Raw genomic sequence first — 14213 nt, 5'->3', positions numbered from 1 at the left:
CGCAGAAACTTGTTGCAAACAAACAGGCGACCGCGGGTGCCCCTAGCAGCCAGCGGCGGAGTGGGTGGGCGGGCGAGAGGGAGGGGAAGGCTGGCGGACGCCGCAGCGAACTGGTGGGCAGACCCGGAGTCGCCGCGTAAGCGGGGCCGGCTCAGTGCGGTGCGGCAGGCGCGGCTGTGCGGCAGCGGAAGTCCTTTGTTGCAGCACAGTCCCTGGCAGAGCCAGAGCCTCTCCGCGCAGCCCAGCCCGAACGCCGCGCGCCGCCGCCACTGCAGCTCGCGGCCCCTTCGCCTCCGCCCGCCTTTCCCGTGGCTGATTTGCCTTAAACTCCCTAAAACCTCCGCAGCCCCGGTTCCTGCTGCGGCCGGTGAGTATCTGCCAGTTGTGGGGCTATTTGCGCAACTTTGGCCCGGGCGGGAGGACGCGGGCCGCGGGCCTGGCGGAGTGCGGGGCCGGAGCGGTGCCGACCCGTGCGGGGATCCAGAGTGCGGCGGACGCGCCGCGAGGACCCGGCGACTGGCGGCTGCCTGGCCGCCTGCTAGATCCCGCCGTTCGCCAGCGCGCCTGGTCCGGGACGTGCGGCCTCCCTGGGTAGGAGGCGAAGCCCCCGCGGAGACTAGTTCCCAAATTAGTTACCTTCTTTTCCCTTTCTTTCTCTGCCTTTATTTTTTTCGGGGGGGGGGGGGAGGGGAGGTGTAGACGGGAGGCGGGAGGACCCGGTTGATTGACGTGCCTAGAGCCCGCTTCTCTCAACTTACAGCTGCGGCTCCTCGGCGGGTGGGAGGGGAAGTGTCCCGGAGCCCGAGGCCGCAGACTTGGGCGCGCTCCGAGGGAGGAGGCGTTAAGAGCCGTGCAAATTCTTGCCACGCTCTTTTTCACCCCCTCTTGCCGGCACACACGCTTTTTGTTCAGTAAAAAGTAGTGGGTCTCGGGTTTGGGATTTTTCGGTGGAAAAGATGTGTTTCCTGGGAAGAAAGTGCTTTCGATTCCAGTGGTGGGCGCTTGCTAGAAGTTCTGTAAGTGTTCGGCAAATGTGTTGGGTGTTGATCGGAGTCGTTACCACTAAAATATGTAGGCTTGGGTCTGAGCTCAGCCACCCTCCCGGTCTTAGGTAAACTAAGCCACGAACGCGTCTGTATGATCTGAAAGGTTGACATGACCTTTTCCAAATTGGGAGCGTCGGGGAGATGTCGATGAAAGTCCTTGATGTTTTCTGGGGACAGTAGTGCATTTTTATGTGTGTAATGATAACTCTAATCGAGCTTAAACGTGGTAGGTACGCGCAGATTCTGCATTGGCTTGAGTGTATTTCCATACGGTATGTCTCACTGTCTCACGGCAGGAAAACTATTACAGGAACAATTTTCACGAACTCAAGGAGTGGTTCCAGGCTTTTTGAGGCGTCTTAGAATCAGTTCCATGATTTGAAGTTCAAGGCCCTTTGGAGCAGAAATGTGAAGGATGCAGTTCTCACGTTAACTTAAAAGCAATCACCACCTTCTTTAAAACGAAGAAATTTGGTTCTATGAAGTTTTGAGAGTGCAAATGGATGTGATGGGGAGAATTGGGATACAAAAAGGTGAAGCTTGAATGATGGCTGGTCATTACAGCCTCAAAATTTCCTGTTGATTCACTTGCTGGCAATCTGATAGTCTCAATAATAACTGAATGGCTTTGGGAGCTAGATGGGGGCTTCCTCATCTTAGAGAAAATTGAAACATAGTCCATGTGAAACTATTTTCAGAGATCAATAAAGACAGTCTGCAGTAGAGCCTTTAATTAACATCTTATATTAATTTTAAGAGATTTCTCCATTACGAGCAAATTTTTACGGTATAGAATAACTCAGATTGCGTGGCCTTTCCTGAAGCTTTTCTGTTCAACCCATTCCAATGGGATGGCCTTCTTTGGGGGAGTAGTGGAGGAGCCCTGGTGTATCATTGTAAAAGAAAAAAGAAACCATATTTAACCAGGAGCTTAGCGGGGCATGAGCCCAGTCTTTAGTCTTGGCCACTTGCTCTTGACCTTGTGTTGTGATTTCACATTAACAGTGCTAAATTTTTGTACTGTTTCCTTATTCTCTTTTGCCAGGCTCTGGAGAAGATAAGTTCATGGAGCTTTTTAAGAGTGTTTCTGTGTTCCTTGTAGCACCATTTGCTCTCCTAATGTATGAGAAAAGTGCCTTCTTTCAGGCCTCTCCTCCTCCAGCCAGGAAAATGCTAAGCCTTGGCTATTAACCTTCTGGCCCAAAGGGGAGACAACCATTTGGAATACAAAGGCAGAAGAGTTTCCATAGGTTTTTATTTTTTTTTTATTTTTATTTATTTATTTTTTTAAGATTTTATTTATTTATGTGACAGAGAGACAGCCAGTGAGAGAGGGAACACAGCAGGGGAGTGAGAGAGGAAGAAGCAGGCTCCCAGCGGAGGAGCCCGATGTGGGACTCGATCCCAGAACGCCGGGATCACGCCCTGAGCCGAAGGCAGACGCTTTAACGACTGCGCTACCCAGGCGCCCCCGATAGGTTTTTATTTTTTAAGCGGTAGTCTGTTGTCTTCCAAAAAAATTGAGTTGTATTTGAAAAACATCTGCTTGAGAGGTCACTTTGGTCTCCATAGGATGTATTCTCCTGATTATTTTTTTCTTGTGCTAGTATATGTTACCCTGAAAAATTGACATTGTTAATCTTATATGCTTTTATGTGAACCAGATTAAAAGTGATTCATGTATATTCTATTTTTTTCTCAAAGTGGAAATACTTATAAGATCCATGCTCTTTGTAAAAATTCAACCTGTATTAGAGTGCATAAAATACAAAAATGAAAATCATTCTGATTGCCACTACCCAGAGATAATAACTGTTAGTAGTCAATTCCTTGTTTAAAACAAGAAGAGGCAACATTTGATCATAACTGTGCTGTTGTGTATGCCTCACCCTACCTAAGGATGGCCTGTGATGATTCATGGCCTTATGTTCTCTATTCCCTGTTCAGGTTGGTGAGAATTGACTAGGTGGAGAAAAGGAGTGTTTTGCATTGGACTGGTTTAAAATTCTATGATCAAGTAACAGACGTGAGCGTTTAAATAGAACAGGGTTGCTATTTTAAGTTTGTCCTTACGAAGTATTTACCTCGGTGGGCTAGTTCTCACAGTTTTTCATGCTAATGATGATGTCCAGCCTCTGATGGGTTGATTTATACTGGCCAAACTCCTTAAAAAAAAAAAAAACAACCACCCAAAAGCTTCATGTTTGTAGAGAGTTTCATAATTTCATAGTTGGGAGGAAAGGAGTGGCCATACTTGCTATGAAGACCACTGCCCAGATATCCCTGTGCTGATGTGGTGTGAAGGGTTTCCCTTGATCAGTAGCTAGAGGTAGCATGCCAAACACGAAGGAAGAGAATTAGAATGAAGAAGGAGATTAATGACTGTGCAGGTTTTCGATGTGGCATGGGAGGAGACGGCACGTATTTAAGATAGATTTCTAACTAACATTGTGGCTGTATGGTAACTACAAGAGATCTTAGTCAAAGTGCAGAATCTATTATTACTTAGCCTGGTATGTTCAAGAAGAATGAGTGTGAAGTGGTTGATGATGTTCTGAAAACAAAGACCCAAAATAGTACATAGAAGTTTAATCACAACAATTATTTGAGTGTTGGGGACATGGGTTTTTTTGTTTTGTTTTGTTTTTACACTACTCTGCTTTGAGTTTAAAATCGTTTTCCAAATAATATTGGAAAATTAAGGAATTAAATCACCAACCAGATTTTTCATTTGTTATCTGTGTGAGATACACATAATCCTTTTTTTTTCAAGATAACTAAAGAGCTCCAACCCCACTTTACATCTTTTAGTATTAGGGAAGGGCTTGCTCTGATGGGCCGTGGGAGTCAGCAGATGGAAGAGGAGATGGGGAAGGGGCAGGGCATTCTGCCTGCAATATGGGGCTGTGTGAGAGTGGGTGACTGGGAGGCTCAGGGCGTTCCAAAGCGGCACTCCAGTTAATAGTCATTGCCAGGAAGAGTGCTGTCTGGTTTATAAAAGCTGAAACTCAGGGTTCTGAATCAAGACTCCAGAGTTTGAGTCCCATCTTCTACTTATAAGATGAGCACTTCAGTATCAACCACTAAACTTGTTGCCTCATTCACAAAATGAGGGTAGTGAAAATACCTATCTCAGGGTTGTTGTGAGAATCAGTTGTTTAATGTATGGGAAATTGCTTGTAAATTTTTGACCACTATGCAAAAGTTGCCATGATTGAAATAATACAAAAATTGAGTGCCTAGCAGGCTCAGTCGGTGGAGCATGTGACTCTTGATCTCAGGGTCATGACTTTGAGCCCCGTGGTGGGTGTAGAGATTACTTTAAAAAAAAAAAAGAAGGAAGGAATTGATAAGCAAAATAAAACACCTATTTCAACATTTATTCATTCAGAATTGATCAAATATCAACTAAATGCCAGGCAGTTGTTAAAGGCTCAGTGGATACAGTGATAACTAAGACAATGCCTTGATCTCGAGGAGCTTACGGCAAAGCAAGGGAGCCACATAATTATAATCCCTGCCAAGAGTGTGGTGATAGACACAACATTCAGTTTGGATGATACATTTTTTTTTGTCACCGTATAGTTGTAGGTAGGGGCTGTTTTGGAAGCACAGAAGAGGGGCATCTGCATTATCCTGGGATCAGGAAAAACAAAACACTTTCCAGAGAGAGTAAGCTGGACATGGAAAAGGTTCTGAGCAAAGGGAATAGCATAGCACATGTGAAAGCATGAAGGCTTTCGCTGTGGTAGGTCCTGGGGATGAAGGGGAATCTTAAATCTTAAATAGGTTTAAGGCTTAAAAATGGAGTTAAGCTTCTTAGAATGAACACACTTTTTTATGATACTCTTTTTATTGGTTTCATTTTATTGACTTTTAATTAGATAAGTGAAATTTTCAGGGATTTGGTTGGAACTAAACAAGAAAAAGGTGGTTATAATTGGAAAAATTAGAGGTAATACAAATTAAAAAGATGTGTGTATCTGCTGAGGAGAGGAGCCTGGGTAGAACTTCCCGTTGTCCTAGAGCCGTCCCACCAGCTGCTCCTTCCAAGAGCATTTACTGAATACTTACTATATTGCACAGGAACAAGCTAACTGCCTTGCCTCAGGTTGCTCATAATCTAGTGGGGAGACCTATGGACAGACACATAGATAACTGTGGTAGCCAAACCTTGCTTAGCATTTACTCCTTTGCAGCCACTGCCTTGTGATAACACTAAGAAGGATTATCATCCCCATTCTCAGATGAGAATTGAGGCACAAATTGCTTATGCAGCCTGTTCAAGGTCACATACCTAATAAGTGGCAAAGCCAGAATTTGAACCCAGGCAGTCTGGTTCGTCTGTGTGTTAACACCTACTTTATGTTACTGTTATGATGATTAAAATATAGCATAATAAGTGCAAAATAAGGAGATGATACAGAGTAGTATGAAAACCTAAAATAGTGGGAGAGGGAGGTATTACAGAAGGTTTTCTGGAGGAGGTGATAAGCTGCTGCTTAGATATGTGGGAGGTTCAGGCAGAGGAACCGATTGGCATGAATAAAAATGGAGCTAAGAAATACATTAAGTAAGTAAGGTGGGCTTAGGGGGGCAGAGTGGAGAGGGCAAGCAGTTTTATGCTGCTTGAACATGAAGTTTGAAGCAAGAAGTAGCCAAACATAAAACTTGATGGGTGGGCACTGTTGGCTTTGCTAAGGAGTTTTTACTTGAGCCTGAGAATATGTGAAGGGAACCATTGAAGGGTTTAAGCAGGAGAATGGTCTGGTCTGATTTTTTGTTATTAGTTGTTTGAGGGTGAAGGATGGATTTGAGGAACCAGCTCGGGAGCCTGTTGTATAACTCAGGAGTGACGTTAGAGGCCTCAGGAGGGCAGGGAAGGTAGGCATGGAATAGTGGGGCAGATCTGAGAAATACTAGAAAATTGCTGAGACTTAATAGTTAACTATTAAGGAAGGGAGAAGTCCCAGGTGACTCCCAAGCAGCCTGGGTGATTGGTGCACGGCACTGCCAGCCGAGGCGGAGAATACAGGGGGAGGAGCAGATTTAGGTGGGTCCCAAAGTCACAGAGGCACTTTGGAATAGATATAAGTTCCACAAAATGAACCCTAAGAATACGAAGAATACCAGTGCCACGTGCAAAAAGGTGACTTCCTGGTAAAGCTGCTTTTTGTGAGAGAAGCCTACTGTTCACACGGTGCCCTCTAGTGGTCAGAAGATGCCATGTTGCCTCTTTAAGAAGAAGCTCAAAATGCAGAGACTGCCTGCATTAAATACTTCTCTACTTCTTTTTTCCTTTAAGTTTCATTTACTTATTTGAGAGAGCGCGCATGTGTGAGCATGAGTGGGGGAAGGGGCAGAGGGAGAGAATCCTGAAGTGGAATCCTGAGCACAGAGCCTGATGCAGGGCCCATTCCTGGGACCCTGAGATCATGACCTGAGTGGAACCAGGAGTCCAGTGCTTAACTAGTTGAGCCACCCAGGTGCTCCTCTCTTCTCCTTCTGGAGGGAGAGAGAAATATTCCAGAAGCCACTGTGTTCACTTTGCTTTCTATGTGGATAAATTTATTTCCTAGACCTAGCAGCTTACCTGTAGTAACACCTCACTTATTCAGAAGTTATTTGGTTGGCAACCTCAGCTCTCCAGTCCCCTGGCCAGAAGCAAGACGAAAGCAGATCGTTGCCTATCAGCAAGTAAAATAGATGAAACAAAGTGCAGGAATTGAAATCTTATCTTACAGATTACTTACCGAGGTCCTCTCAGAAAATTAAATTATGTAAATTCAGCTTCAGTGAGTTTTTGTCTAATTTCATAACCCGTAACAGATTGAAATGGTGGGCAGCGGGAGATCAGCACCCCTTTTAGAAGTGATAGCTGTTGGCTTGACAAGCAAGGAGGCGGAAAAACATTAACCAGCCAACAAACCACAGTCTCCCAAAGCACAGCAGTCTCAGGCCGTTTTGTGTAGGTGCAAGCCACCCTTGCCTATTTGAAGAGCTCCTGTATTTCAGCAAAACACAATGCAGAGGAGAAAGCAGACAGCCAGTTGGTTCTGTACTTGGGGACCGGGGTTGAGGAGCCAAGGGCCATTGCTGTCAGCCACTAAAACTGGAAGTGACCTTGAGCATGTCCCTGAACCTCTTACGGCCTCAGTTTGTTTTCTCATCTATAAAGCATCGGATTCAACTTGATCACTTTGTAAAATTCTATCAACTATGTTCGCAATGATGACATTAATACTTAAGGAAAATTGTATTATGCGTGACTAAAAAGGCAAGAAGAAATTGTTGCTTTAATTTACATGAGAACCTTGTGAGGAGTATATTATCCTTATATTATGGATGAGAAAAGCAGGTTTAGAGAAGTGAAGATGTTTCCTCGTAGCTAAATAAGTGATAGAGTTGGTATCCAAGCCTATTGGTGCCTGCGTCCTGGGCTCTTCTTAATGCTTCATTTGAACAAGCATGCGTCGAGTGCCAGCTCTGTGGGCAGTGTGTGCTCGGCACCGGGGGCACAAAGGCCATCCAGTCTCATCCGTTTCCTTTGGAGGTCAGTGAGGTAGGCATTGCTGTATGGCACCCCTGTTAGTGCAAATGATAAAAGTCATGCTGTAGCACTCTTAGGACTGATGTAAAGCTGCATTAGGGTTTTAAAAGATTTTAGGGTGTGAGCATAGGACTGACTCACCATTTATAGCATTGTTTCTATGGGAATATGTGTTTCAAGTTCCAAATAACTAACTTAAAAATAAAGTTTGGGAACATAACCCAATTATAATTTCAGAACTTCCTGTGCTAAGTGCTGAATTTACAGTCTAATAACCAGCCAGAATGCCTGTTCTAAAAAGTGAAAAAAATGTCAACCTTGATTGTGTCTGTCATTTAAGTGCCTTGAAGTAAGACTTTAGGAGCATCTGCAGAACGGGTTCTTCCTGGAAATTTCAAGGAGAAAACCTAAGGAACTTAAGTTTAGACATTGGACCGTATACTTTGGAAAATGATATTCTAGGAAAGAATGTCGCCAGGGTGACCTTATTTTTATAGGTGACAAAATCACTGAGGTAATGACCTCCGGCTCAAGAGTCATGCTGCTCGTGTTCTAATCCCACCAAGTCCTCTGTGGCCTTACAGAAGTTGTATAACATTGCGTACGAATACACGTTATACACACGCACACACACACACACACACACGTACGTACGTATATGCACCCCCCCACACACATACACCTGCTTAGACTAGAGCCTGACCACTGATAGATAGTAAGGCTTAACAAATGTTGGCTATTCCCATTATTGTTGTATTACGGTTGTCGTTTACTCTACCTTTATAACCTCATGTACCAGTCCAGTAAAGCCTATCTGCTTTCCCTCCCATTCCATTTGCGTGCTTTTATTTATGCTGCTGTGTACCCCTCTCCCAGCTCTTTACCTATACACTTACACAGATACCTGCAATGCCTTTCCCCTTGCCTTCTATTTTCTCTATCCTACTCATTCATTAAGGTTTCACTTAAATTCTACATCCTTCCTAAAGCCTACTGTTCTAGTACAATCATGCTTTTCCCCCCTCTAACTCTTGCTGAACTTTATTCAGTATAATTTAATACTTAATTATTCTCAGATTGTTTCTTGGTTCAGAATTTAATTCCTCATATGTAGTTAGCTCTATGTTTACCATCCTTCTCCACCTTCTACTTCAATGCTTTATGCAGTGTTAGGAATGTTGTAGGTGTTCAATACATTGATACTCTGATTTATTAACGTAAGAGAATCCTGTCATTTCACTTCAGGCTTTTTAAAAGGACAGTCTATAACCCTCAAAATAAATCCATATACACATATCCAATCATAGAAGACACAGAAATAGATATGAGAAAGAGAATGTATATACCTGAATGACCTTTGAAATCCAGAGGTAATTGTTAGCAGTTCAGAGATTGGGGCAGTGAACTGAGAGTCTAATGCTAGGCTCTGCTGCAGATTCTCATTGAGGCTATGCGAATTGTCCCCAGGGGAGCCTCCTTGGTCTATGGCACACATTAAAAAGACATTATTTGCTTTACAGAAGGAGTCACTCCAAAATTACTTTAAGTTACTTCTTCATTCAGTTTGTATGCTCATTTATAGGCCCTTCAATTATCATTTGATTAAGGTAGAGGCAAAAGAAACTTCAGCAAAGCTGTTTTTTTCCAATTTAAGAGATTTATAGTGATGAAGGAAAAGTATTTCTGATACCCTACTATGTCAGTGAGAAAGTACTGAAATAGCTTACACGGTGTAATGTAGGGAACACATCTATGACTGGATGCACCGATATAGATAAAACATTACAGATAGAGTTCAGATGTGGGTAGTCGCTTGTCCAAGAGCACCCGGCCAGTAAACCCTGTATTAAGGATTCCTGCGCAGTCCTTGCTGAGTGTTCTTTGCAGAAGGGCACATTACATAGTCCCAAGTGGTGGGACTATAGTCCCATAGTACCCACCTGGGTGGTCAGAAGTCTGTCCTATAATCCTAGTACCTACTTTACCACAGTTAACTATCCCCTTGATACACTGTTTAACAGTCTTAGATCTTTGCCCTTCTATGAAATAAGAATGTTGGACCAGATTAGATCTCTCTAAACTCTAAAAATCTTGGGTATCTAAGTTAATATGCTGAATGTGCTTGGCAGCTGTTTTTGAATGAGATGAAACTTTCAAACTAAAAATTTAAAAATTCAGTGTAAAATGTTTCGCATCACCTAACTCCTTTCTCTTCCGGGAGCACCGCATGCATACAGATATCCTTCTGGCCTTAGAACCCTTGGCTCTGGATCGTATTTGAAGTCCTACTCTCCTGGAGTCCTTGATTTCTAGCTGTAATAAAACTTGTTTCACCAGCGATACAGCTAGTAACACAAAAGCAATCACAGATTTCAGTTTTAAGACAAGAACAGCTAAACCCTTTTGCACTGTTTGTGGGAATGCAAACTGATGCAGCCACTGTGGGAAACAGTATGCAGGTTCCTCAAAAAGTTAAAAATAGAACTACCCTATGGTCCAGCAATTGCACTTCTGGATGTTTACTCAAAGAATACAAAATATTAATTCAAAGGAAAATATGCACCCCTATGATTATAGCAGCATTACTTATGATAGCCAAGATATGGAAGCAGCCCAAGTGTCCATTAATTGATAAATGGATAAAGAGGTTGTGGTGTATACACACAATGGAATATTATTCAGCCATAAAGAAGAATGAAGTCTTGCCATTTGCAACGACATGGATGGCGCTAGAGAGTATAATGCTAAGCGAAATAAGGCAGAGAAAGACAAATACCAGATGATTTTATTCATATGTGGAATTTAAGATACAGAACACATGAACAAAGGGGAATAAAGAGAGACAGAGGCAAACCAAGAAACAGACTCTTTAGAGAAACTGATGGCTACCGGAGGGGAAGTGGGTGGGGGGATGGATTAAATAGGGGTTGGGAATTAAGGAGGGCACTTGTGATGAGCACTGGGTGTTGTATGCAGGTGTTGAATCGCTAAATTGCACACCTGAAACTAGTATAACACTGTGTGTTCACTTTACTGGAATTAAAAACAAGAACAGCTAAAATATAAGCAATCCTTTTATTTAAAATGTTTGCAACTGTCTTATAAGATAAAGTTTTTTGGTAGAATTATTAAGAATATCAAAAAATTGAAAGGAGAAAACTTCTCTTGGAATTTGAGTGAAATTGTTTTTAATTAGTAAGTGAATAAATTTTTTAAAATTTTAATGCAAAATTCTCAAGAGATAAGCTAAAAGTCTCATAGGAATTTAGATCCCTCACCCCTGATTCCATGCCCTAGTTCTTTTCTTTTTTCTGTTTTTTAGGGGTTTGTTTTGTTTTGTGTTATTAGGCCTTCTCCAAGCTTTTCTGAGGTGTAACAAGAACAAAGTTGTTGGTACTACTATGTGTGGGACTGTTATTAAAAGTTACCCTACCTTTTAAAGTCCGTTTTACTGGAACATGGATGTTTGCACTGATGAGACTGCAGTTCTGGATCAGCCTGGAAGCTGTCGTGTTAGCATGACTTTTGTGCAGCCTCAAGCTGTGAGGGGAAGGTAGGGATGGATATAGAGAGACATCCGAAGACAGTGGGGTTCATACCCATGCCTTTCTGACCCGGAGCCCTTCAGTCTCTCCCCCAGAGCATGATGCCTTCTTCCATAGAGGAGGTACTTTACTGAATACGTGTTGAGGGAAGTCACCGATGTAGAAAAAGCCAAGATTCTCCATGGTGTGTCCTCGAGATTGCAGAACACCCATGTGGTTGCCGGTTCTCAGGACGTCATAGATTCTGGCGCCCCAGAGCGCTCAGTGCATATTTGTTGCATTAACAAATGTGCAGTAAAATGCCACTGGTGCTCTTGTTTTCGTGGTTGGTTTATGTTCACACGGAGTGTCTTTTACGAACTTAAGTGAATTGCGGCCGAAGCTGTGGCGGTGCCGGTCACGTCGGTGTTGTACGTCGTTGCACCAGGTTTGGTGGTGGGCGGTAAAACTGCTTTCCATTTAAATTATAAGAGTTCTTGGAACTTTTAAGCTCTTTATGTCATTATTTGAAGCACAGGAGTTTGTTTTTTTTTAAAGATTTTATTTATTAACTTGACAGAGACAGCCAGCGAGAGAGGGAACACAAGCAGGGGGAGTGGGAGAGGAAGAAGCAGGCTCCCAGCGGAGGAGCCTGATGTGGGGCTCGATCCCCTAACGCCGGGATCACACCCTGAGCCGAAGGCAGACGCTTAACGACTGCGCCACCCAGGCGCCCCTGAAGCACAGGGATTTAAAACCCGAAAGTCTTTACAGATTAACTGCTGGCTTTCTTCTGGACTCCTGTTTGGAAGGAAATTTTAAGATTATGTAGTCAAACTTAGCTCCTGATGCTTGAATAAGCAGCTGACAGTCTTACTTCCATTAATTATCACATGTCAAGAACTATACGTTTTACACATTGCTTCTATGAATCCTCGTGTTTGATGTGTTTTTGTTTGTTTTTTAAGATTTTGTTTATTTGAGAGCGAGAGATAGAGCAGAGCAGGAGGGAGGGGCAGAGAGAGAAGGAGGCTCCCCACTGAGCAGGGAGCCCCATGCAGGACTCGATCTGCTGAAGGCAGGCGCTTAACTGACTGAGCCACCCAGGTGCCCCTGATATGTTTTTTGACATGTTATTATCACCACCCTGACAGGTCAGGAAACTTGGGGTCAGTGAAGGTAAATAAGGTGGCAAAGGCACATTGGAACTCGGGTCTTTCGGATCCGAAGCCTGTGTTCTCTTCCTTGTATCATATTATCCTCAATGGCATTTCATCCCTCTTCCATGCAGGGCATCCACTGTCCTCCAAAAGAGTTTGTTTCATTTTTTAACAACTCTTATTACTAAGAATTTTTTTTTTGAGATAACATCTATCCTTTTGCCTCTTCTCTTTATTACCCATTAAAGTTCTCTCTGAATCCCACAAAATGACTATAGACCTAGAAATCTCATTGTATATAAAATGGGCTTGGGGGGGGTCAGCATTTATGTGTGTGTGTCTGTGTGTCTGTGTGTGTATGTTTTCCTTTTTTTTTTTTTTTCACCCTTTGAGTAAGGTTTTGTTGTTGTTTGTTGTTTGTATAATTTTTAAAGGCCATATGTCAGTGAATTTTAAGTAGTGGATTTACCTTGGTAAAGGTGGATTTACCTTTGTTCACTTACAACTCCCTATTACCAGGCATTTCAAATTATAAACAGCATATTGATGACTATCTTTGTGCATATATTGCTTTTTGTATTTAGGTACATACTGAGCATGCTTCCTCATTAGGTACAGACATCTGATTTACAGACGGTTGAAAAGCTTGAAAGATTGTACATATTTGACATGTTTGACCTGGCTTACAAAAGTGGTACAGTGGTTGCAAGTTTAAGGAGACAGTAGGTCTCCTTAAAGGCCACCTTCCTTTCAGTAGAGGCACACGGCTATGCAACTCTCTGTCATTAGGCAGGAAGAACAGGAAGAAGGAGGTAGGATGGGTCTTCAGGTAGTGGGGAAAAGGGGTATGTGATCCACGTGATCTGTGACGGACAGATAAAAAGCAGGTGGAAATAAGCTGTAGATACCTCTTAATTACCCCTGCAGGGATTGAAGGGTTTTGGGGACTGAGAGTGAACATTTTATTTCTCTGAACAGCTTGTTAAATGTTCTTTTTATGCTCAGATTTTGTAGGAACTTGTTTTTAAGTAGAAGATAAGATTCTGAAGTTTTGTGTATACAGATTAAAAATTGAGGCTAAACCTGGATCTTATTTTAGTTTTATAATATAGTGGATAGGGCTTCTAATGCTTTTAATGTTTTCCTCTCCCTCTTCACCCAAACTCAACTCACTACATTAATAATATTTATAGTGTCTACCATATGTTCAGTGAAGAAAACTAGTTGCAGAAAGGTATATATAGAATGATACCATTTTAGGTGGCGCCTGGGTGGCTCTGTGGGTTAAGCATCTGCCTTTGGCTCAGGTCATGATCCCAGGGTCCTGGAATTGAGCCCTGCGTCGGGCTCCCTGCTCTTCGGGGAGCCGCCTTCTCCCTCTTCCTCTGCCTGTAGCTTCCCCTGCTTGTGCTCTCTCTCTGTCAAATAAATGAATAAAACCTTGGGGGGGAAAAAAAAGATGATACCATTTAGGTGGTTAAAAAAAAAAAAACCTATAAGAGCAAAAACTATGTGTCTGGGCACATAGTAGGTACTCAATATCTGTCGACTCTGTATGGATACATATAAACAGATCTGAAGATACACAATCCAGAGTCTTTGGAGAGGTTACCTCTGGGAAGAGGTATGCGACCTAAGGTGTGTTTTTATTCTCTTTACTTATATATTTGAATTTTTTGCACATGTTACTTTGTATACTTTTTTTAACAATTAAAAAAGGAAGAAATACCATTTGAGGATAGACACCTCTTTCCGTAATGGACCCACTGCTTTGTTGTACCCTAAAGTGCATGCCCAGCAATGTAAGACATACTCTGACTCTGCAGAATGATTGCTTCTCCAATAATCAAGGGAAAAGCACTGAGCAAACCTATTTGCTTGTTGCCATTTCCATATACTCTAATAAGCATTTTAAATAGAATTTTTTCTATGG

At 42.7% G+C, this 14213-nt stretch overlaps 1 protein-coding gene across 7 annotated transcripts in view; it reads left to right on the top strand.

The window, feature by feature from the left end:
• The window catches only part of ZBTB1 (zinc finger and BTB domain containing 1), a 32126-nt gene that overhangs the window by 2708 nt on the left and 15205 nt on the right, over positions 1-14213 (top strand). Inside the window, exon 1 of one of the 7 annotated variants that reach the window (XM_026486849.4) lies at positions 154-367. The exons of 2 other annotated variants lie outside the window; for them this stretch is intronic. The gene's annotated coding sequence lies outside the window, so the exon portion shown is untranslated. Of the gene's footprint in view, positions 1-153; positions 368-698; positions 13919-14213 lie in introns of those variants that run through there. 4 more of the 7 variants (XM_044379715.3, XM_026486850.4, XM_026486851.4 and 1 more) reach the window with 4 other exon arrangements.

The sequence above is a fragment of the Ursus arctos genome, unplaced genomic scaffold (genome assembly GCF_023065955.2).
Source record: "Ursus arctos isolate Adak ecotype North America unplaced genomic scaffold, UrsArc2.0 scaffold_25, whole genome shotgun sequence".
In the NCBI taxonomy this organism is placed as follows: domain Eukaryota; kingdom Metazoa; phylum Chordata; class Mammalia; order Carnivora; family Ursidae; genus Ursus; species Ursus arctos.
Note: the sequence above shows the minus strand (reverse complement) of the source record. Positions and strands in the feature narration are given on the sequence as shown.